This window comes from Plectrocnemia conspersa, unplaced genomic scaffold (genome assembly GCF_051122295.1).
Source record: "Plectrocnemia conspersa isolate PC_06_02 unplaced genomic scaffold, ASM5112229v1 ptg000001l, whole genome shotgun sequence".
NCBI classification, from domain to species: domain Eukaryota; kingdom Metazoa; phylum Arthropoda; class Insecta; order Trichoptera; family Polycentropodidae; genus Plectrocnemia; species Plectrocnemia conspersa.
The window spans coordinates 24,647,499-24,674,613 of record NW_028277165.1 but is presented as its reverse complement, the minus strand read 5'-3'; the positions used below and the strand labels follow the sequence as shown (position 1 = coordinate 24,674,613).

General features: G+C 28.5%; 1 long non-coding RNA gene across 1 annotated transcript; it reads left to right on the top strand.

Annotated features, from left to right (window-relative positions):
* The first annotated feature begins 3,120 nt into the window (after positions 1-3,120).
* LOC148239331 (uncharacterized) lies at positions 3,121-4,440 on the top strand. Its single transcript, XR_015810324.1, has 2 exons — positions 3,121-3,432; positions 3,508-4,440. It is a non-coding gene; the product is annotated as an uncharacterized LOC148239331 (long non-coding RNA).
* Positions 4,441-27,115: the final 22,675 nt, after the last annotated feature.

Genomic DNA, 27,115 nt, shown 5'->3' with positions numbered 1-27,115 from the left:
GAAATAATTATAAAAAAATTTGAAATCATATAATTTTAGTAGCACATATCAGATAAATTATATTTTCGCTGGTAAAAATATATATTTTACCGGTAAAAATATATTCCGATATGATTTCACTGAAATTACACAGTTTTAAAAATATTTTTGGGTCAGATTTGCAACTGTTTTACTTAGATTTTCTTTGAGAGATATCCCAATAATTTATGGTTTAGAATTAGGATGTCATTTAAATTTACTCCCGTAGGGGGGGGGGGGAGAGAAAAAGTTGGGCAGTGACTGGTCGCTTTTTTAAATATTTCGATTTTATTAACACTTTTAGTGCCAAGCGAAAATAGGCGGTGTATGCCAAGAATGCCAAGCATTATAAATATATTTAAAAAAAATATTTCTGAACATTTTCATATTTTTGTGTCAATCACAATTATTATAGGAACAAAATTAAATCCAGTTTTTACACACAAATACACAACAAGAATAAAGAAAAAAATATTTCATAATTTTACAAAAACAAAAAATCAGACACGTCCTATTGGCATTCATGTTTTAGATATCATTTTTTAAATATAACCCGATAACTTTTGCTTTAGAAGCAGAGCTTTTTCCATGGGGGGGGGGGGGGGCAAAATTTGACCTGTCAGTGGTCATTTTTTTAAAGCAAAATATTGCTTTCATTAAAATTCACAGTATGTCATTAAGTGACATGTATTTTTCTAGCCAAAATCAAGAGCGGGGGGGGGGGCTAATGCCTCCACCTGCCTCCCCCCAAATGATAAATACGGATTATTCGCGTCCATTATAACACGTTGAAGTTTGTTCTCTTCAACGATTTTCCAGTTCTCTGTTCATCAATAATATCAAGATATCTACAATAATATAATGTATACAAAATTTCTCGTGAAAATCAAGAAGTAAATAAGATAAATGAAAAAAATCAACTGTGCTCCAAAATAGTCACTACAAATATTTTTTTTGGTTTTTATTAAACCAATCATCTCAGTAAATAAAAATCCATAGAAAAAAATATTTTACAACAAATTTATTAAGATAAACCTAAGATATTTTTTAATACAGATAACTCAACCTGCTTTTTACGGTCAGCTAAATATTTTTAACTGCTATATAAAAATCGTGAAGCTCTTTCTGTGTTTATAGATACCGGAAATTGATACAGTTTCGAACAAACAAACCGCGAAACGTCGATTCCGGACATTTTCGATTCACCAATAATGGAGCTCTACTCCACTGCTCGTTCACGTGCTATCCATCCCGGCATGATGGACTACCTAAATAAACACATTGGCCATATTTGATCCAATTATCTTTAACGGACACCGAAATCCCCATTAAGCTCGTCACTATTTGTTCAACCGTCCAATTTGCCGACGCCGATATAATTTTACTGCATTTCGACCGAATCACTGGACCGCAATTATGAATCTGCCATACCTAACAGATTTTCCATTCGGTAAATAATTTAATAGATCATGTATTTAAAAAAAATAATCAACTACAACATATAGATAGTTTGCCTTTTCTTTGAAATCAATCTCGATACACAAATATAACAGAACTAGCTGTCGGTACCTCACTATCGTGAGGTACCGATAGCTAGCGAGTGAGCGAATACCGGACCCTCAACTTTTTGGGCTTTAAATATAATTTTTGCTTCGTTCTGATTTTTAAAAATATTTTTTAAAATTTAATGGTTCAAATTGGACATTACTATTTAGGATTTTCAATGATAGACAAAATAGTTCAATCTATAAAAAACTACTTAACATTTTCAATTCATTTGAAAATAGGTTTACAACTTGACTAAATATTTCCAGAAGAAAACATTTTATATTATTTATTAGATTTACAACGTTAGATTTTATCGTTATATTGAAACTTAGATATTAAATGATAAATCTAAGCCAAACAACCTAACCTTTTTTTAATGATATTGTATTGATTTGTTCTCATTTCGGTATATTTTGTAATTGTCCAGAATCATCCAATCTATGACTAACCGATCCCGCGATCGCAGCGGCGTATGAAGCGACGCCTGTGAGTATTTGTGGAACTGATTTTGACGCCGGCGTAAAACGTCATCGTGACGTCACTATGGCGCTCTAACGCGAGTGTTTTGAGAATTCGCGGCTCGTTTTAACGCTGTATATAACACAATTTTATCATAAATTAAAATTTCAGTAATAAGAACGTTTTTTAGTTACACCATAAGCTACTTTATAATTAAAAAAAGATGTTTATATGTTTTATGTGTAAATATAAAAGCCAATTAGAAAGATATAAGAAACTGAAAATATCAAGCACCTAATATGTTACTTTAGACCAAAAATGCGCTTTAAAAATATTAATAATTTTGAGACCTTTGTCTATTTTTATTAAAAAATACTTTGACTTATTTTGATTTATATATTTTTTAAACTAAATGTTTTTTTTGCGCAGTATTATATATTTTAATAATTAATAAATGCAAAAAGTTTTGACATTATTTAAAATTAATAATAAATTAAAAAATTTTACAATCTATAAAAAATAAAGAATATTTAAAATCCATAATAAAATAAAAAATATTTTTAAAGTTGAAAAAAATATTTTGAATAAATCTTGAAATTTTATTCTGAAACTTTATAATTTAAAAAATATTTAAATTAGTGTTATACAATTTTGTGTAGTTTCCTTTCAAAGGTGTCAGTAAGAGGGATTTTTGCAACACTATGTGTTTAGTAGTTGGTTGTTAACGAATAGTACTTATTTTTAAACTTTGCCCCTTTTTGTTGAAAATGTTCTTACAAAGGAAATTTTAAAAATTCTCTAAAAACTAATAATTTAAATTGGCAACGTTCGCCAAAATTTAAGTACACATTTTTTTTGTTAAGAGAAGCTAATAAAAAATTTACATTATTTATATTATATTTTAAATACCGTATAAACTTAACATATTTTAAAAAAATATTTTTTTTAGAATTTGATGATTTTTATACATATATTGATAAGTGTTTTACAATTTAAATCGATAAAATCAATTTCGTAGTTCGTTCTCAAGCGCGCCGGGGAAATACCATTATCGGTATTTCCCGGAATTTCTTATATGTGACAGTTCATCTGTCATCGGTCAAGCGCGCGCCGGGATACAGCTTAGTGCGATTAAATAAACAGTGAAATATGTTATAATCACAGCATTTTTCTTAAAAAGTTACAATTGTAGATGATTCAAAGTGATTTACCATTGGAATTATAGACTTTATAATCGAAATTATCAATTATGATTGTGCCAGTAAGTGTTTGGTTATATGAATACTATATCACGGTTATTCTAACAAAATTACTATTGACTTTCTAGGATCTAATATTAAAAGACAAACAGCAGTGATTTGGCAATTGAAGATATACATGCCAAAGTTAATTAAACATATTACAATGGTAGTAATAATGAAAAATCTCATATTAGTGTAAACAAAAAGTTACTTTTTACCCAATATATAGTATCGTTTACAGTCAATTTTCAGAATCAATGAGAGATCTAATAACATTTACGTATGGCAAACAATTCATGTATGACATATTGCGACTATTTTGAAGAAGATGAAGATATGTCAATCTACGTGTTTAATCCTCTACAGTAATTTCCGTTAATTTTGTTCTTCGTTTGTCGTTCAAATTTAATTTATGGATTATAATAGTAGTAATAATGTGTTCAATGTTTACTCTTATTATTTTTTAATTACTTTTCAGAAGCAATGATGGAACAATTTGATGACCTAAATGGCTACAACGTAGAATTGGTATATATAAACAAAGAGTTAATCTTCTCATGTTGAAGTCACTGTCAGCAAGTATTATCTTTTTATAAAGAACATACTATATAAGTTTGATGTAACTGAATATCTTAAATTTGGCTATTCAGAAAGAGGAATGATGGCACAGAACAAAAATTGTACATATTTTGCCACATCCGATTTAAAAACAACCCGCTCTTAGATATTTTGGCTATCGATTATTCCAGGTATGCAATCACATATTTATAATCATTGTAAAATGTCGTTTATTAGATAACATCCAAGAAACTACACATTTATAAGCTGTCCGACAGCGCCGATTTGATCGACATTAACTTTCAATCCTCACATACTAAGGATATATTACACGTTCATGTTTAAAACATAACTGGTTAATTTAAAATTCTTAAAATCTAACGTATATATGTATTAAATCGGAAAGCAATGATAATATTCATGTAATATAAAAGTAAAACTCACTTTTCGGCCTCGGAGCTCGGCGACGGGATTTCAAAATTTGAAGATTTCATTACAAAGATTGTTTTATGATTGTTTATCTAATTTAATCAATGTATTCTTCTTATCTTCAACACATTATGTATATATTTAATTTTCATAGTTATAACACACCTAGTTAATTTGCAATCCGATTATTTATAAAAGCAAAAACTCACTTTTAGGCCTCGGAGCCCGTCGCCGGGAATTCAAAATTTGAAAATTTCATTACGAAGATTATTTTATGATTGTTTATCTAGTTTAATCAATGTATTCTTCTAATCCTCAACACATTATGTATATATTTCATTTTTATTCAGTCAAATGACGAATTAATGAAAATTATTGTCGCGTAGCAAAATTTTATTATAAAATAATAATTATTTAAAAGTGTTGTCACGGTACTATCTATTTGAATTTAAATGCTTATTTTTCATTGGTCGACGATATTTGAATATTTGAATGCTTATTTTTGATTGGTCGAAACAACAGAACGCATTACCGGCGGCTCGAAAATCAATCGGAACAAATTCAATTTTAATCTTTATTATTATTTATTATTATAATTAAATATATTTCCTTTGTTTACGTGTATTGTTACACACTGTTAATACAAAGCGAAACGATTTACAGAGTAGATAATTGAACGGAGAATGTTTCGTTTAAAGTTATGCGCGTCCGGAAGCGACGGCGGAAGCGGATTAGAACAATTATATATAAGATATATACTTTGGTTTCAACTTTGCACTACTAACTTATTGTGGTTTCCAATGATAGATGTTGTATTTTACATTGATAATTAAATAAGGTAAAAAATTAGAAAATATGTTCGATTTATACCTGTTATACTAAAACGTTTAAATAATAGGGCATATCAGAAAATTTAAGAAATCACATATCTAAATCGCTGAACAGTAAGTGAAACTTTTGAGGCAAGAAAAAATATGGCACACTGTATTCTACAGATTAATTTTTTTTTTACTGAGACCAATATTGATAAAGTATATATAGCTCAGTATGTGAAGTAATACTTTAAAGCACATACATAAAACCGGCAATATATGTAATAAAAAAAAAATCTGATCTGGAAGTTGGATCATTTCCGGCGTCAAAGATCACAGCTCAAAGTGTTCCAGACGGGTGTAATAATGTAGCGCTGACCTATATTATTTACTTATTTTTTTGCCCGAAATTGCTATCGGCACCAATTTCCTATTGTAAATAATATAATGGCTCAATAAAAACGCTCGAGCCTACCGAAAAAAATAAAATTCACTCTTATGAATAATGCTAAATACAATTTTACGAGTTTACGCCAACAATCCAAAATTTTACATTCTCTCGTGTATCGAATTAAAAAGCGCATTTGGTCGGCGCCACTTGGATTTAATTTGTGCGTTTCCGTGTTTTGGTCCTCTGTTACGTATGCATAAGATTATACAGTTTAATAGTTCAACCCTTCCGCGCGCCGGGAGCTTATAATGTTTTAATCGGCCAATTTGGCAATAATCATAGTGAATTAACGTATCGATTCGTGTGTGCCCATCAATCATGATTTTTTCCTACGATGGGTCATTTTCCAATTAGATCCTCTTTCATTTCGGACTAACTACCGAAAAATGCCGTGTTATCTAATAGCGAACACGGCAAGCGAGCTCCACTATTTGCATATAATTTATAGGAATTTACACGATGTTTGGGGATGCGTTTTGGTCCAGCTGCGCTTCGATCAAAGCTGTAAAAGCTATGAAGAATACACGTATTTTGAAAACTCAAAATTTAGTAGTTTATGTATTTATTAAAGAATTATAAATTAAAATATAAAATAAATTGCTTTGATAAACGAGCAATGTCTTACAATACGAGCAGTACGTATTGCGTCACATTCTCCTTTAATGAGTTGGTGCTTCTTCAGTATGTAAAGACATACCCTTTGCAAATGAATTCGTTACTCAAAATATTGTTGGTTATGATTAATGCTCCAGCTGATTTGAGACTTTGAGACGAATTTTTCCTCCCAACACCACTCCATTACTCCAGTCTATGTATCACCAGATTATTTCGAACTAAAAAAAAGCAAATCACTATTTCAGCGTTGCTTCAAAGTGCCCAAAGGGACAAATATAACCTTCAGAGAATTTTAGAAAAATCATTTTCTGAAACTGTGCCCAAATTGCGTTGACAGTTTTACTCATGAATGGAAGCCCATTAATTGGCAATGAAATTGTGTCCTTAGGGAAGAAATTGTGACGATATTCAAGAGTTTTGTGGAAGAATCCAGAAGCTGACCACTGAAGAACTAATAAATCTGTATCGCGAGCAACGGAACGAGGCTATATAGTAGATATTGTCTGAGAAGGAGAAACAGAGACTGCGAAGCCCCTCACTTTAAATATAATTAGGGATATCTGTAAAATGTGGAAAGTAGTGCAAAATTTCGTGGAAAGGCGCTGAATAAAGCTGTAGCATTGTAAACCATGAATCCATTCAATGGCAATGCACATTTTTGCCTAATCCTCAAAAGAAGGTCAATGGATTGGTTGAGTTTCTTCTCAAAAAAAAAATGCAGATCGAGTATTCTCATTTTTCGAGAAATTTGCAGATTTTTTATGTTCTGTTTATGTTTATATTATATTTTATATGTATTTTTTGATTATATTCGCTTAGTGTATAAATAATATTGTCTTAATATGAACGCTAGATTACCGAACGTTTTCACTGCGACGGCGACGGCACGATTTTATTGCTTTTGACGTGAATTTTAAACAGGGACGCTCCTTTGAATTTGACCAGAAAAATATGTCATTTAATGAACAACTATAAATCTTAATGAAATTGAAATATTAAAAAAACGACCACTGACTTTTCAACTTCAACTTTTGCCCTAAAATGACGTCCCTGAACAAATCATCATCCTATTGAGAATATTCTCGTCAACGATCATCCATTTCTCTATTCATTAATAATTTAAATGTATCTACAATAATTTACTGTGTTATTATAATCACTTACTATATATTACACATATTTTTTTATTCATCAAATTGAGAAGTAAAAATGAGAATTCTCATTTCTCGAAAAATAAAAAAACATCAAGAAACCAGAATGTCTAATATGTTCCTAGTTAAAGTTCATGTAACCAATAAAATCTTATTTTAAACTTTGGCGGAAATTAATAAAGGCCCGGGTCATAAAATCACTTAAGGAACAAATTTTACCAAAATATACTGCAAATCATCGTTTTCGCGCATACACACGGATGCTCGGATCTGCGTGTTTGTTTTGATCAGGACAGCGGACAGACAAATCTGTGTCTTTTCACGCCACACACGATCGACTTTGTCGGCCAGACATCTGTGACGGACAAATCCGCGCGTGTATGGCCAGCTATTGAGCTATTCGTGATTTTGATATATGACTAATTATTAAAAGTAAATGATTTTATAATAAATAAAAATAATATAAAAATATAAATAATATATGATAGAATGGGCAAATTTAAAACGTTCTGTTCTTATACAAAAATAAAGCAAACTACTCAATTATTGTGCCTTTAAACAATAAATATCAATGTAATACAGAACTGGTTTTTTAGTGGCTGTTTAACAGAATAAATTAAGTCAGAAAAATATTAATAATAAATTATTTCTCAATCTAAAACTAGAACTTAAAGCTGTAAATGTGTTTAAGACTAAAACAAAAAGCTACAAAATAAAATTTGTTGATATTATTAAAAAAAAAACTATCACAATCAAAATATCGGTATATATTAAAAACAGTCAGTAAATATTAATTTAATAAAATAAAATATCTTAAGTACTATATAGTAGTATTAGTAAGAAACTGTGATTTTCATATAAGCCTAATCCAAATATTATATTCAAAGATCAATTAATTTTTGCTCCATTTTAATTGTAATTTGTCAAACAATTGACGTTTTTTTGGAAGCACATAATTATTGCTTTATAACTCAACATTTTTATTATAAAATTATCTTGTTTTTAAGGGTGCTTAAAGCTTTATCGTAACTCATTCACTTCTGCATACAAAAAACTTACAGATTTAGGATAGATTATTGATCGGATCAATCCTGAACATGCTGCCGAATGGCCGGTGGCCATCCCGGCTGTTAACACCTTCCCATGTCAGTAAGTATTTGATGAGAGACCACCCGAGGCAAAATTTAAATAACTAATCCCTGAGAGATTATAACCATTCTAAATATTTACATGGCGATTTGAATTCAACATATATCCAGGTTCTTTTATAGATTATAAAAGCAACCCCTTATGCATATAAACTGTTTTTTATTTTAATATATACATATATACACCCTCATAATTTAAGATAGATTCATATTATATTGTAATATGTTTACACATTGTAAAGGTTGTTTGTTGTATTATATTTCTTTCGCACAAAGGGCCGACACGTTCATAATTTGACATAACAATGTTGGCTTTATGGACCTCATTAGTCTTTAATAGACAGCAAAACAATACAAAAAGTCACGCCATGACGAGTTTTATGGCAAATCTTGTTTCGGCGCCTAAAATTTGGTACTGTTGCACCTCGGGGTCTTAGCGCCAGTCCGACAAAGCTGAGCCGCCAGGCGGTGTGAGGTGACCATGATGCGTAAAAAAATGGTACAGAAAACGACAAATACACCATTAAAATTGTCTCAACATTTAGGCGTATATAAATAAATATATCAAAAGGGAATGTCTTTAGTTATAAAATTAAATATTTATATTTACATATATTATGAACTTATTTTTTTTTTGTATTTATAATATGAATTATAACTTATACTATTTTTTACATTTATACTATGAATTTAACAGCAAAAAATGAATATCTACACCTGTTTCTGTATGATACATTTATGGACCTTACAGATACGTAGAAATATTAAATAGTTGTCTTAGAAACGATATATGAAATGTTTACATTCTTCAAGAATATTTTATAAAAGTCATATTCTCAAGAATTTATTTTAGAGTAACTCGAATGTAAAATTAATCTTTCTTCAAATTAATTTAAATATATGTAACTGGTAAAAAGTACCTCAAAAACTACAGAATCATTGAGAAAATACAGCTATTTCACTCTTATATTCGACGTCTTATTGAGTCATTAAAAATAAAATTTCCATTTTTTCATGATAAGGGATGAAAAAATATTTAACTAAAAATAATCAATATAAATAATTTTAGGATATGCATTTTATCAACAATATTTTACAAACTGTCTTAGAAGTTAATCATCTTCCCGCTAGGTAAAATTCGGTTCCTTGAAAACAATATAAAATAACTTTCAAAATAGTTATCTAATAATTTACTTAAAGGCAAAAATAAGCTAATATTTTTTTATTATAGTTAAAATAAATAGCAATATTTCACTTGAAATCTTAACACAAGCGTTAATTCTAGAGCCACTTAAATGATTTTTTTCCTGTCAAAAACTGTTTTTTTTTTATATTTATATAAAATATGAACGTCTCTATTAATTTTACATAATAACTAACAAATAATTACGATAACCAACATTTATTAAATATTTGAAAAATATATGCACCACTGCTCTTGTAGCTATTGGTGTTACTGGCCTAATGTGTTACAACGAAGTAAACACAATCAACAACCAGTAATTAAGTAGTGAGATACACAGACTAAAATTAAAGTCTGTAGATCAGGGATATATTGTATTAATTATAAACTATTATTACAGCTTACAATCAATATATGAACCATTGATTTTGAAAGTGGGGCAAGTCCATTTTGTTATAAAAAAAGTTAGAGATAATTTTTTGATCGATTCATAATCATATCTTTAAATAACAGTGTAAATTTTTTACTAGTAATTTATTTTGGACAATGATATTAATTGTTTTTGATTTTGGAAGTGAGGCGAGTCTTATTAAATCAGTAATTAATTATCCAACAATAACATAATATGGACTTGAGTATTTTTAAATCAGTAATTAATTATCCAACAATAACATAATATGGACTTGCTCCACTTTCAACATCAACGGCTCACGTGTCACTAAGCAAAACCAAGCTTGATTTTTATTTAAATTATTCATCCGTGAGATTTGGTAAATATAGGAAAACCTAATCTGTGATAATCAATTGAAATTATAATTATTTAATAATCCAAGACCGGATAAAATTGAAAATTCAAAAACACCAGTAACCATATAGGATTCGAGTCCATATCCTTCACTGCCACTGGTCTATCGATTTGATGGCAATGAAGTAGAGTTGGTGATAAAAAAAATATTTTGTACAAAAATAATAGCTATCGAATACATTGGGTTAACTGCAAGAAAACAACATCTCCACAGCTGAAGGGAAGATTTCGTCAAATCAGGATTTACTTAAAATAAGTTGCTATTAATAAATAAATAATTACATGTAAATTGTATTATAAATCAGTAAACCGACATTTTTGAGAACGCAAAATAATAATTTTATATTATTTAAATCAATACAATGAAAAACATTTTCAAATAAAAATATCACATGGCCACCCTACAGCAGTATGCTATCGGTGTCCATAAACTATTGCAAACAAATAAGATAATTGGTTTATTTGCTCAGCATATTTTGGTCAACATTGCCCCCATAATATAATAAACAGCGACAGGCATCGCCAACTTTTTTTTACATCTTATGTATTTATCGTAATATCGATTTACAATTTCAATTGAACAATTTATTTGATTCTAAATCATTTCATAAAATCAATAAGATGGTCTTATTTAATCATAATTTAAATATACACATTTATTTTTTATAATCATAAGCATTGTTGTTTACTACTGCATGGCGTTAGAGCCTAGGTGACGGAAAAAAGCCTAATTATTACCTATGCTCCATATTCTGGAAACACGAATCCATTTTGCGTTTATGACACGTTCAAACACAAAGCCGATAATGATTTTTTTCATAATCAATATTCCAGTTGCCCTATGGTCATATATTTAATAATTTTGTGTAATAATAAAAAAAATGGTTTAACTATGCGCATGCGTGTCGAAAACTAATCATGGGAAATGTATAAAAGGCGAGAAATTGCCCGAGGTGAATTTGATTACTTATAAATAAAGAATAATATGTAGGAATATATCTAAAGTAATTTAGCTAGAGAAGTCTATTGGAAATATAGTATGGAAAGATGTGTTATACATTATCGCTTTATTTAGAATGATTTAGAGTTTATAAAAAGACAAATCACTGGTGTTATTTTATACAGAAATTTAATTTTTTCTTGTTAAAAATCGGTTTTAGGGCCGCAATATCATCAAGTCTTTGGGATTTAACTTCCGCGATATGTTGATTTAAGTAAATTAAATTTCATTGTTCACTTTTAAGAAGTGGAAGCAATGGTTGTCTGTGTTTTTAAGATTATTGTGATAGATGTAGGAAATACATCTATCAAAAACGTATTTTATAAATTCATTCATTAAGATTGTTTATATGGAAATCTATTACTAGAAATTAATTAGATATACAATATAATGCACTTATACTGGTTGTATGGTAATGGCTATTTTCAAGTTTCATGTCGGTTACAAACATTGCGTGACCTAAAGACCCCTTCGGTGCCATATGGGTAAACAAGTCATCGTTTTACCCGCCGAAAAGTCATCCTCGAAATCATCCCTCTTTACATAAAATGACCATCGAATAAATTAGCATGAGAACGTTTTTTCGTGAGAAAATATATAATATATAATATATTTTTTATTATATAATACATAATTAAGCGAGTAATTATTATAATTATTAGTGGCAATAATATTACGTTAATAATAAATCATTTTTTTAATTAGTAATATTATTAAAAAAATGAATTAAATCCTGCATTATATTACATATAATTTGCAAATCAAAACATTTATGTTTTTCTGCTAGTTTGTTAGGAAACCTTATGAGATATTTTGTTTTAAAATGGCAGTCATTAAAAAAATGTTTAAAAAAATCAACTGAAAAAACAGCGTATAAAAAGTTTAAAAAATTGTTATATATTAAATATTAAAATAATATAAAAATGTAAATAGAAAGTTATTACTAACTAACTTTTATATACAGCTGCTTTTGCTCGTGATTTTCAGTTTCAGGCTGTCAAGCGCTCTAGATAGTCGCGATTGCATCCCATATTCTTGCGCGTGGTTTATACGTCAGCGCTTGAGAGCGAACCCGGGACCAGAGAAAACAATGATTCCGGGCCTCATGACAAAAATGGCATTCTATATATTTTTTAAGATCGTAATATAATTTCTTGAATAAATAATTTTATTTATGCTACAAATAAATATAAAAATTAGCCCCCATTGCGACTTATTTTATAAAATAATATTTAATGCGAAATATTTTAATTAGGCATTAAAAATATCTACTCATAATATTTACTTGATAATTAGTCGTGTTTTCATTGCTGCTCAGTGTTGCCATATAGTGAATTTCAAAAGCAATAAAATCGTGCCATTGCAGTGAAAACGCTCGATTATCAAGCACTTTTTATAACAATATTATGAGTGAGAATTAAATAAAGTATATCTAAACCAAATTTTGACCAATAGGAGAGCGTAAAAAACAATTATCACTTCTCAGAAGTCAAAAATCCACGTCAAAAGCAATAAAATCGTGTCGGTGCCGTCGCAGTGGGAACGCTCGTTACCGAGCGTTCCCACTGCGACGGCACCGACACGATTTTATTGCTTTTGACGTGAATTTTTGTCTTCTGAGAAGTGATAATTGCTTTTTACGCTCTCCTATTGATCAAAATTCGGTTTTAAAATACTTTGATCAACCCTCTTATATTAGAAGTGCATAGTAATAATATTTTTTAGCGTTGAAAAAGCAATAAAGTCATCAATAATATGTTAGCAAATTTTAACACAAATGGAGCAGCGTCAAAAAACTACAATCTGTACCTCTGAATAATAATGTTTATTGTGAAAGTATCACATAGAAAGTGGGTGCTTTTGAAGGCAATGTTCCGCTCCTTTTATTTATTTTATGTATAAAAAGGTCTGAAGGAACCTGTTCTTGAACTACTTTAGTTCAGATTCATTTATTAAGGTCGATTTTGACTTTCTTAATAAATATATTATTGTTATGATTTTTCAGTATAATAAAAATATATAAATTCATAAATAATTCAGAAAACATTAAAATGTTTTATTTAGATAGGCATAATTTAATTAAGTTTGAGATAACCAGTATATATAAATGTTGTAAACATTTTTTGATTACCCTGTACTTTTGCTGTGGAAATAGGCGTTGAAAAAATATGGCCAATTCCCATGAAAACATTGACGGCGACATATGTTGTACTTTACTGGTTTTATGTAAATGCTATGTTCTATTTGCAACAAAAGGGCGTAGATGCAGTTGATTTTTTTTCATCAAAAACCTCATAAAATGATAAAAATAAAATGCATTTAAAAATGTGATATTTATTTTTATTATTAAATAATAATAATAAATATTTATATATAATATAATGGTCGGTCCAATACAATTTTTCCTAAGAATCTAGTTAGATATTTTATTAAATTTATTATATAATTTTTGGTTCGCCCTTTGGTGACTTCTCTGTATAAAAATTCGTTAGAGGGTTGTTAAAGGGTATGCGCCACGCATCGTCAACCCCGACTGTTATCCATAAAGCACCAGTTGCGAAAGAATGTATTTCTCGTCGTTACGCCCCTGTGAGCTACATTTGAGATGTTTGAGATAAGAGGTCGAAATAAAAAACCGATGAAATTTACCAAATTGCGCAAATACGGCAACAAAAAAAGGAAATCGCAAATTGTGAGCGTTTTGTGAAATTTCTTTGGCAGACAATAGGTTGTTTGAAGGTAAAACCCGACCTCTATTTTCTCACATTTGGCGTGAAAGCTTTGTGTTGATCATTTATATTATTATAATAAAGCTTGCGTGTATTGAAAGTGTATAACTGCATTTTTCTTTAAAATATTGTATATCTGCGTAAAAATTGTCTTAAGGACGTTACATTAAAAAATAAAAAAAAATCATACGCTACATAAAAATATCATAGTTTTTGTAAAATCAAATATAATTATTGAATGTTTAAATTATATTTGGTTTTACTATAAGTATTTATGTACATTTATAATTATTAAAAATATGACTGATTGGGAATCTGTGTCGGAGCTTTTGTAAGATTAGCTTTTTTGTAAGCAAATTACCGGCGCCGGCTTACAAATGTTACCGTAACGGCTTCTTGGTCTCGTGCCATAGAATTTGATCGATTGTCAAACCAAAACATTATACATATAAATACATACATAATATTATATATGTATATGCATATAAGTATATAATATTTTAAATTATTATACGTATTTTTAGCATACGTTCAATTTGTTAAAAAAATAATTACTACAAATAATTGTATTTTTTTTTCATATAATAATAACGTATACCTGTTGCAGGTACGATCGAAACAATCAAAGGGCCTGGATGTTTTGAGTCCCAAACTCACCTGAACACGTGTCAAGGTAAGAGGACGCCGACAGTTGCGGAATAGGGACACACCGACCCTTAAACCACCCTTGTAAATTGTATTGAACGAAATCGAATACATAAAAAACGTATTTATTTTTAAAAAGGTCATATTCTAAGTCCTCTTTTTTGTTTATAAAGTAAAAGATAAATTTGAAACGTCATTAATGTTTCAATACAATCAATTAACAGAATAAACATTTATTAGTTTCATAAAATTTAATATGCGTTAAGTTAAAAATTAAGTCAATAGCTAATTCTGAATTTAGTCCCAATTAGGTAATAATGTGATAATTATGTATTTATTTGACTATATTTTAGTTATAAAACTAACTAATAATATTTAAATAACTTTTTTTAACTGTAGATTTTGTTTACAGTTTTTAGTCCATAATTTTTTAAATTTTTATGCAATTTAATTTAGTGCAGGTATTTAATTAAAAAATATAATTAATATATAATTATGAAGTGTATATTTGCAGATAAAATATTTAAAATTAAGTACTAAGATCTATTAAATGATTTTGGTATTATAAATATGTTATTTTATTTATTTTTATATGATTTTTGATTAAATTTAGTTCAAAGTAAGCAATAAATATATTTTTTTTTAATTATAAATTTAGTTCAAAATTAGCAATAAAATAAATATTTAAAGTTGTAATAAATTAAATTAAATAGAAAATAAATATATTGAAATGTTAAAAATTTAATTGTTATATTTTTGGAATTTAGTTATTTTTCAGTCAATAGCAATAAAATTAATTTTCAATTAAATGTTAAGTATAAAATATTTATTTTCATATATTTGATACAAAACTAACAAATCTAAATAAAATAACTAACGTAAAGATTAGATTTAGATTGAAATTAACTAATAGTAAAATTTTACAAGAATTAATTTTTTTCATGAAGTATTATTAGTGATAACAAATATTTTATGTTGGTAAAAATAAAGTGTATATTTGTTTTATAATTTTAACTACTGGTCATTTTTCAAGGTCTTCTTCAAATATGGAAATATTAGGAACTTTCAGATGATTCTATTTAATTTTTAGTTATTTCAGACGTTTTTCAGTAATTGCCAAAGTGGATTGTGAAAATAAAGTGATACTAATGATTCAATAGCAGCATTTTATTTTAACAACTTATTTCAGTAATTACTGATAAAATTAAATAACTAAAAAATAAAGTAGAATCATCTGAATGATCTTAATAGTATTGAGCTATAAATCATTTGAAAGATCGCAATAGTATTGAAATAATAATAGCATTAAGCTATAAATTAAATTTACTAATTTAAATATAGTAGGAAAAATATTGTTTAAAAGTATTTTTTTTATATTTAAAGAAATGTTTAAAGTTCACAACTAGAATTTTTTAAATTATTTTCTTAGCATTAAAACTGTTTTTTATAACTTATTAGTATCAAATCTTGTATTTATAAATACTGCTAAATACATATACTTATAAATGTTTAATGCAAAATTTATTATAGCAATAATAAAAAAAAATCTATAGACCATCATAAAAATACTTGTTTTTCTGCAAAATCTTGTAATTCAACTAAAAGTTAAATTAATATGCAAGATGTACTAAAATTTATGACAATTTATGACAAAAATATAAAATAAAATAAATTGTGTATTTTTAAATGTAAAAATGTCGTAGAAAGTAGTATTTAAAATTTTTATTTAATACAAGATGGTTGTGAAAATCTAAGTACAGATTAAACATCTGCCTGTATTTTTACATATTTTTAGTAGTAAAATAATAAGGAAATTGAACTAATTTAAAACAATGTTGATATATAAAAATGAGATAAATTTAGTAAAAGATTTGAATTTGTTAGCGCCGGGAAACGCACATGTGCGTCATTATTTGCTTGGAATTTAAAAATCTATATAAACATTTATAATATTAAAAATTAGCTTTAATATTCTACAAGCGATAAATTATTTTAATATTATAATTTTGTTGAGGTTTATATTATTATTTAAAATGAATATTGTATTTGAGTAAAATATTTTTCAACGGTTCTCAAACTATATTAGATGTATTTCTATCGCAAAAATGTAAATAAGATTAATATTTATAACTTAAAACTAGTTGGAATTTAGGCAAAATTTATTAAGAGATAATTTTATAATTTATTTACTTTAATAAATTATTTTTTATGGTTTTCAAAATATGTTCCACGTATCTTAGCCTCAAAAATTTACATATAATAAAAGGTTGAGGTAATAAAAAAAATAATTTATAATAATGTATTGAATTATGAAAATACCATTTTTTATCAAAATTTTCACTCGTATGAAAGTTACAACAATTAAAAAAAATATATGTATATTATTTCCTATAAGTGAAACTGTTCCGTAATAGTAGTGTTATTACTATTATTTAAACTTGCAACTTAAAAGTTGAAAAAATCCCTTAAATAAAACAATAGAGTTCAATCTAAACAACTAAATGGGTTTGTCGCTACCCTGCGCGTTGATCTCTTTCCAACGCCAAAAACTAAAGAAACAAGAAAATTATTATAATTTAATTAAAAACGAAAGTTTTGAAAGCGTTCTCGCAGGGAACGATATAATGACGATTTCCTGGGGTTTTCAAGCCTTTACACACATACCTTCCACATGTTCAGTTCCGGTGCAACCTGTTACAATTTTTTTCAGAAAATCGATCCTTTTCCAACACGTGCTATAGTTACATTTGTTACAAAATCATGAGTACTATGCTAGCAGAAGTGCAAAAAATTATGGCGTCTGAATGTTTATCAATCAAGGATCATTTAAATGGCTTAACATTAATATGGCACGGGGTGCAACAGTGGTTGGTAGCCATATGTGCCCCACGTGCGTGGATAAGAATGGTTAAGAGTCAGCACGCAGACCAACTGTCTCAAGCAGCTGTCTCGTTAACCTCACAGGAAAATTAATTCATTTTACCTTCTATCCGGGATGCATCCCCTTGATCGGATTTAGAACAATCCGAAACGTAATAATCGAATTAAAATCTAATACGCTTTTCAGAATTTTCCATGTTTTAAATTATATCTAGAGGTCACAATTGGTCTATATAATTACATAAAATATGTTTATTTACAATAGTTTATATTTTTATAATATAAAGTTTTATGATGAGCTTTTTTAACATGTCAATCTGAGATGATAAAAAAGAATTCTGTCAGGAAAACTGCAATTAATTTTTAAAGTACAAACAAATCAGTATGGAATATTTTTTATCTGATGGTAGATAAGGTACTTAAACTATTAATAATTCTTAAACATGTTTTGCCGTAAGTTATACACTGGCGCTAATGTTTTTAAGCAATTCAAGTTAATTTGAAAAGTAACGCGAATTTTTTTTACTTATGTCTTGAGTCTAATATATTTACTTTTTTATTAAATGAACTAAAATAATCGCCATATTAGCATTATGTGAATCAAACAGCCCCGAAAGGGATGAAATGAAAACGCTCAACATTCAATAAATTTCAACGGTTCTTCAAAAATCCCATAACTGCTCGAGTTTAAGTGGCTAGCTTAAATTAAGCTTGACTAAATTATTTTTTATTTAATGATCGAGGCCACCATGCGGCACCACACACAAAGGTCCCTCGGACCCACAAGTTAAGTTATAAATCGCGAAAGCTCATCACCGTGAAATCAAGGGTTGCTGTTTCTGATATTGTGGGAAACCTTCCCACATAACCAATCCGTTATATATATTTTATTATTCCAAATTTTAAAGCAAGAAAAAAAAAAATAATAAATAAATTTTAGTCATCATCACTTGCGGTAGTCCTAAGTGTACCCCTGAAGGCGATTCCTTACAACTATAATTTTCGCAACTGCTGCCTATTTGCTTCTCTCTTCCTTCTGCTCCCTGCCCATTTTCGAGGCACACTTGTGGCCGCACGCCCCAAACAGCATATGGTCCTTTGAACCTCAATAATACTGACGACACGTAAAAAAATGTAACCACCTTGTGTTACATACAATATAACTTAACCATTATTTTCCAGTCACGGTTTCATCATTGTTCCTGTAATTAATTTATGATTCACTATGCGAAGTGTTACTACATTCCTAGCAAAATTTTACAATAACAATTTATTTTTGTGCTCTAATGTATTTATAAAATAAACTGAAATAGTTATGATAATATTTAATATCATATCGATAGTCTTAAACCCATAATAGCTATAAAAAACAATAAAATTAAAAAAAAGTTTTTCCACCATTGTCTACAAAGGACTGATGAAAATTTTGGGAATTAAAAGAACAACAATTCTTATAAAATATACAAGAAATATTATTTACTCTCCAATATGTTAAAGTTTTTGTTAAGTTTTCAAGATATTTTATACACTTTCCCAAGCTATTTTATTTTTATTATAACCAAGCCTTCCGAGGGAGGGGGTGAGGGGACAAATTTCCAAGAACCGTTCTCCTTGAGGGGCCCAACTCTAGAAAAAATCACAGCAAGAATATATTTATAAAAAATAAAAAACCGACCTCATATAATGAATTTGAACTAAACTACAGTCCGTCCAAGATATGAACGCTCATTGCTACAGTATTGGTGAGAGAATATAATAGAATGACAATGTGAAATTTAACGTTCAACTAATTTTTCCTATTTTAATTTAATTTGTTGTAGATAATGTAAAATATCACTTTCATATTTATTTTATTTATTTATATACATATTTAACTCAAAAACATTATAGCAGTTTTTTAATCACTCTCCAGGTACATACCAATAGAATATTACAGGAATTGTTCTATTGATTACAAAAAACACAACATGACAATAATTTATAATAAAAATATAACATGTTATATTTTTAATTCAATTTCCCTACCCTTTATCCTACCCTTAAAACAGCCCTGGTTTAGTACTGGTAACGTAAAACTGTATATGTATGCATGCATGCGTACACGCACCTTTGTTTCCAACACAACGATGATGAGCGTTAACATATTAGACGGACTATACACTTGTTTGGGATTTATTTCAGGTATAAGTTCCTTTAGACCTTTTTATACATATTATACAATAAATAAAAGGAGCGGAACATTGCCTTCAAAAGCACCCACTTTCTATGTAATACTTTCACAATAAACATTATTATTCAAAGGGACAGATTGTAGATTTTTGATTGCAAATTATTGTTGACTTTATTGTCTTTTGAACGTTTAAAAAATATTAGACATGAGAGGAAAATTCAATAAATGGAAATTAGTACCAGTAAATTTAGGTTTTCAAAATAAAATATTTTTACCAGTGAAAATATAAATTATCTGGTGGGTGCTAGTAAAATTATTAGATTTCAACTTTTCTATATGTGGTAATACATATATTATTATTTATTTACATCCGATGTATAAATGTTACAGTGAATGTGTATTTTTTTGTAAAATTATAGAATCACTAGTTAGGTCCAAATACATTTTAACCAGTAGATATATATTTTTACTGTTCAAATGCTGTTCAAACCCAAACCTAACCGAATGAAAGCTCTGAAACTTTCTCTAGGGCAAATCAAATTATTGTTGACTTTATTGCTTTTTGAACGTTTAAAAAATATTAAGCATGAGAAAAAATATTCAATGAATGAAAATTCATAACAGTAAATTTTATATAATATAATAAATTATTATGCACTTCTAATATAAGAGGGTGATCAAAGTATTTTCAAACCGAATTTTGATCAATAGGAGAGCGCAAAAACAATTATCACTTCTCAGAAGGCAAAAATTCACGTCAAAAGCAATAAAATCGTGTCGGCGCAGTCGCAGTGGGAACGCTCGGTAACGAGCGTTCCCATTGCGACGGCGACAGCACAATTTTATTGCCTTTGACGTGGATTTTTGACTTCTGAGAAGTGATAATTGTTTTTTACGCTCTCCTATTGGTCAAAATTTGGTTTAGATATACTTTATTTAATTCTCAAACTCATCTCTCAGGATAAAATAAGCGGAAAAATAATTACAGATATAGATTTTTATCTTATAGTAGACCTAATTTATATGTATCGTTGAAAAATATATAAAAGTAAATTAACGCAACTGTATATTTATTTAACTATTAATAATCAATATTAGCAATGATTTTTTCGAGGGTTCTAGTGAAATAAATTGTATTTTTTTGTGAAAATAGTAGGGGTGTTTATTACGGAAAAAAACTTAGTTAAAATACCATCGTTTGCAAAATTGCAAGATTGTATAATAATCACAAAACTGCGAAGATGTGCAGAAAAAACGAAGTATATATATTTATACATATAATTATTTATGTGAATAGTAGCTTAGAAAATGTTCTGTAAGTTTTGAATAACCTTGAAACCATAAAATATTATTTTGTACAATTTTTACTTAATTTAAATGGAGAGCTTTAGAAAATTGAGCATTAATTACAAACATTACTTTACTCTAAACAATATTTTCATGCACAGTTCCTTTTGAAAGATTATAAAAAGAAAGTCGTAATGATAATATATTTATGTAAATAATGGTTTTTAAGTTTGTTTTAAAAATATATACATATTTGCAAAATATTGTACATTGATGTCTATATATATTATATATGGAAAAATGATATATTTTATATTGCTATACCTAATTTTTTGCTGTATGTTTTTTTTGTGTAATTTGCATCATTTGATTTATTTTAATGTATTACGTTATATGTATTTAGTATGCTAGTACTTGAAAACATCAAATTTAAAAAAAATACGAAAAATTCCTAAGACAAAAGTAATAGTTTCTAGATATATAATATAAGCTAAATTTCCATATTCTTCCACGTTAATTAAAACTAATTCACCACAGCTATATATCTAAAGGATTTATGTCATAATATCATAGTAAAAAATGTAAAATGATTTGAAAAATCAGTAAAAAATATTTATGGGGTGCAAAAATACCAGAACCGTTAATTCTTTCACGCTTATTAAGTTACGCCGTTCGACCACCGCTAGCATTTTGCGTTTTAGATGTTTTTTAACGACGTGATGAACGTCAACCCTAAGGCCATATACAAAGAGCCCGAGACAAAAATAAATTAAATAATATTACATAATAATGGTCGATCACGCTAAAGTGTCCGTTTACAGGACCATTTCGGACAATGGACCCTTACAATGTAAGGAACATTATGCAGATTGTTGCTGTGTTTCGCTTCCCGTCTTTCGGGGTTGAATTAAAGCATCATCATCATCATCCGAGTATGAAAAAATACGCAAAAGTTTATCGTCTACATCGGCTCATAAAACTGTCAATGGCCCTGAAGAATTGCTGGCGAAGTTTTTAGACACGGAGGCGTGAAGTGGACTCTTGTGGTGGTGCCACTCATAAAGTATGGTGATTGACGTTGTTTTCGCAGACGCCACTCGACGGGGGTGATAATCGATTGGTTCAAAACAAGACGTATGTTGATAGCTAACAAATTTACGCCAACACCCTAAAACGACATTTGTATGAAATGGGAATTTAGCACGTTTTTTTGTCGGTATGGACTGGGGACACGTGGAAATAAATTAACAACAATTCATTGAGTGGTCATTACAAAGTTTTTCTTTAGATCGAAAAACGTTTTTCTGCTTAAAATTATATCACTTCATTGCAAAAAAACATTTTTTTCCCTCCCATGATATATAAAATTAGTACGATCATTTTAAGCACATCATATTGCTGCAATTAAAAATATGTCAATTGGATGAAAAAATGTTTCTATTCCTATCAACCAGATTATAATAAAATAAATATATTCTTTTTGTCTTTTTGTATATATAATTTACTATATATACCATAGAATTTATACAGTCGTAAATAGTTATCGATAAGTCCTTTTAGGGCAGGCGTGACGTTAATTACATAATTGACAGCAGACTACAGTTTTATTGCTCCTCTTTAGGGACGGAAGCCATCGTGCTTGATCGGCTTTGAGTGTATTTATTTTTATTGCTTTTTTATCTTGATATTCGATAGTTTAGTGCGAATGTTCCAAGAATCGCCAAACTGACCGATTCATGTTCACGGAATGTTGCTCTGATCAATGAAAGTGCTCGCTTTTGTATCAATAATATTTTCACTCTCCAATAATTCACACAATGACTCCTGAGCATCATCAAATATGATTTAGTGCACTTTCACGCCCACTTTTCTGAAATTCTCCGTGTGGTCCCAAAACATACAATTAAATCAATTTATTGCTATCGGTTGCTTTGTGCGGTCTAGGCTAATATCATTCCGAACGCCCACAGTTTTGCTAATGTCTCTGATCCCGCAAATCAATCTGTGAGATTGAATTGTGGCATTGAATCTTCTAAAATCTAATGAGTTCTTAAATTGTGATTACTGTTTTTTGGAATTGCGTAATTATGTTTTTTTTTTGTTTATAAATATATGATTGATATTTTTCGATGCAATATAGCACGCGTTTTAAGGGCGTACACCACAAAAAAATAATAATGCGGATCCCCGCAAAATAGAGTTATAAATAAGGGTGGGCGATTGGAATCGAACCCTCATCGGTGGCATGTGAATTTGGGCGTTGCTTTTGACTGTGCAGTTACACCCCCATATTCCATATAGCACAATGAAGTTTTAAATTAAAATTGAAAAAAATGCGCGATCCATAAAAATGTAATATTAAATTAAATATATTCAACGTTATTAAAAATAAATATCATGACTTTAACTGTCTGTTTTTTAACCTAATTATAAAAAATCTTAACTAAACTAAACGCAAAATTGTAAAATGACTAAAAATGAGTTCAGTAGATTTTCCTAATCTTACAGATAGATATAGTGACGATTGATTAAAATTGATTAATTAAGTCGTTTATATTTCATATAAAAATAAATATAAAATATTTATTTTAAAGGAATACAGTTTAATGGATTTCCTATAAAATAAGATGATACCATAAATATATTTTATTTTTAATCTAATCTCTGAATTACTTTAACACATATGTTGTTTTCAATGTTATATGTAACTATTTATTAAACATTCAAAACCTAAAGATAAGCGCCGTATCTTTAAAAGTATATTTGCTCTAAATATAGAATTAAAAATGCGCTTTAAAAATAGTAACTAATTTATATACATATAAAAGTTATTTATAATAAAGTTATACTGTCTTTTTTATACAAAAAAAAATTATATTTTAGAGTTCTATCCACTATATTTTATAACAAACTTCTTTCAATGCCTATTGCTCTAAATTATTTACATGTCCTTAAGGGTGGAATTAGAAAGTTATAAAATATTTTCTGAAATTCGGATCTCTAAAATTATATTATTGATCATGTAATTGATCATGCAGATGATCTACTTTAGCTTGTGAAGAACAATTTTTATTGCCAAGTTTTTCATAAACGCAATTTTTTACTATTTAGAAAAAAAAACAACTAGAAAAAACGGCTGTAAAAGATCACAAGTTTCAATTATGGAATATAAAATGATGAGCTTTTATGTATTAAAAAAATATTATTACACAAATAACATTTATACAATCATTATAGAAATAAGAACTCAACTTTCTTAAGTGAATTATATTTAATTCATAGCAAACGGAAGATTAAAAACAATGCACTTTTTGCGAACAGGGGGATGGGTGGACCCCAGATTCTTTAACGAGTTCTCGTAATTTTACTACGGATTTTTTTATATTATATTTAGGTTTATTTGAGATTTTTTTTATCTACATAAATATCCTAAATGACCGTATTATCGTTGACTTTATGTTTGAATAGAATTGGATCATTTTATTGCCATTGTCAACATCTGTAATAGCCTCTTCCTTTTCGTCTACTTCTATTTACAATAGTAAAATTATGTCGACAGCTTTATATTCTTGGGACATACAGCAACATAAGATTTACTGAAATAATCGAGCAAAAACTATTACAAAAAAATATTTGTAGCCTTTCATTACAGGATTACGATGCGTTGCTTGTTTATTTCCATTTTAATTTTATTAAAATAAGTACAGTCCAGAAAAATATGTATATATAGTATCGTCAAAGCTTAATTTAAAAAAATGATGTCATGCATATAAAAATAAGTCAAGCTAACCAATATTATATTAAAAAAAATTGTTGTCATGTCCATAAGACTTTTAAATTAACACATTATTCTAAAATAAGTGTTTTTAATAAGCAATCAACGGACCAAAATCGTTGAAAGTTTAGTTCAGCGATTTAAACAATCAATTTACTATCTGTACTTAAACTTGTTTTTCTGAAAGTTCTATAATTTCACACTGTTCTTCTTTATTTTGCTTAACAAGATCTGGTTAACTCTAGTCTTTTTAATTTGTCCTCACATGTTAACTTTTACACAGACATCCGCTGGCAAAACAATTGTTAGCATACATCAAAGTTAAGGAATAGTTCTTCAAATCATTGTATTTTTTTAGGATTTTGATAAGAAATTGTAGCATAAGTGCTTTTATCATAATATAATACATAAAAGTACGATAGCTTTCAAGAGGACAAATTTTGAAGGGTTTGTTAAACTAAAACTAAAGAAAATTTATACTTTTTATGGAAAAAATAAAGAGCTTACTAATATAAGAAGCAAATAAAAAAAATCAAAGCTCATCATTTTTGCATCCTAGATTACGAAAGCTCAGATCTAATTCCAAAATTGACACGGGCGTTTTTGCTAGTTGTTTTTTTCCAATGCGAAAAAAATAAAGGTCTAGAAGTCCGAAATGGCGCCATTGGACCCTACGTTTGAGGGACTAAATTTATTCTGTGAAGAGAGTCGGCCGCCGCTTTGTATCTCGGTTGGCGAGATGACATAATTTTGACAATAATCCAATAATATCGCTACGGTTGACAAATCACGTGATATATGCAGCTACAATGCGGCATTTTCTTTCGTAAATTATATTTTAAAAAATATTAGATGAAAATCCAATTATATAATATTACATTATTATGTCAAAATACAGCTTTGTATTGTATGATTATAAAAACTGCACACAAAAGGGTGAGGCGAACATTATAGCCGTATCCGGAGTCGCCTCAATCATTTTATATACTAGTTTTTTGCAATAAAATTTAGTGAAGGGCCACCGGGGTTGTTTCCTGGATTAAAGTTGTTCTTTAACAATAAAAAATAAATGCATTACACAAATGATTAAAAAATATTTGCAAAAAAATATTTTTTTGCTACAGTTATAAATTGGCGAACTAGATAGTCATTAAACTAGGACAAAATCGTTCGAGGAACGTGTAATATTAATTCAATTTACAAAAGAAAATTACGGTGATTTGTCGAGCTCAAATTAAGCGGATGGGCCTAGACCTTTGCGGTCGTAAAAATTGTCTACTAGGGCACGCTTCTTGCAATTTTGCCACATTAGCAAATAAATCTTACCGCGAAAGTTTTTGTGCATTTCGACAGAAAAAGTACTACAAATTGATATTTGATTCAACCGCAGGATGACTTGCAATTTTATATTATTAAAGTAAAAATTTCAAGTTGTGTAATCAACCATTCAAGGTTGATTTATGGGAAATAATAGTAAATATATTTATTCGTCTGTAAAATATTGTCGTTATACGAAACCTTCAACCATGAATGATAAATAGGAAACGGAAGGATGTCCTACAAATTCGACACAAAATTATTTTAATATATCACAAGCGGAAGAGTAAGCTTCAGACGACAAAACCCTATAGGCACATGAATATGGGGATTTTCACTACATTAAACAATTTTGTAAGACGTCCTCTTTCCCTTAAACGCAAAAATACAATAACTATACAAACGTTCTGAATTGACATATAATTATCAATAATTTTATGAATCGATCTTCTTGACACAATTATTCATTATACAATATATACATTAATTTTTTTGAAATTACGTATAAAACAAAAGCTTCTGAAAAGACAATAATTATAAAAAGATACAAGATGTTTCGAGTGCTATATTTGTATGGCTTCCGCGGCACATGTCCTTCGGTGAATAAATTAAATTGTCCGTGAATAGCCTAAAAAGTCGATCACTCCGATTAAGCAGCTCGTATCGAATGACCGGTTAATAGCCGATTTGTGGTTTTATCTCGTAAAAATCAACAGTAGTCATTTTTTGACAACGCGCTCGCTTAGCGTTCATTTTGATTTTGCCATTAAAAATACAAATCATATTATTTAAAGCTAATTAATTGATTCATAATAATATTTAATAGTAATTAAATTATTATTATCATATATAATAATAATAAGACTCAAGGAAAATGTATTTATATGCAAAATA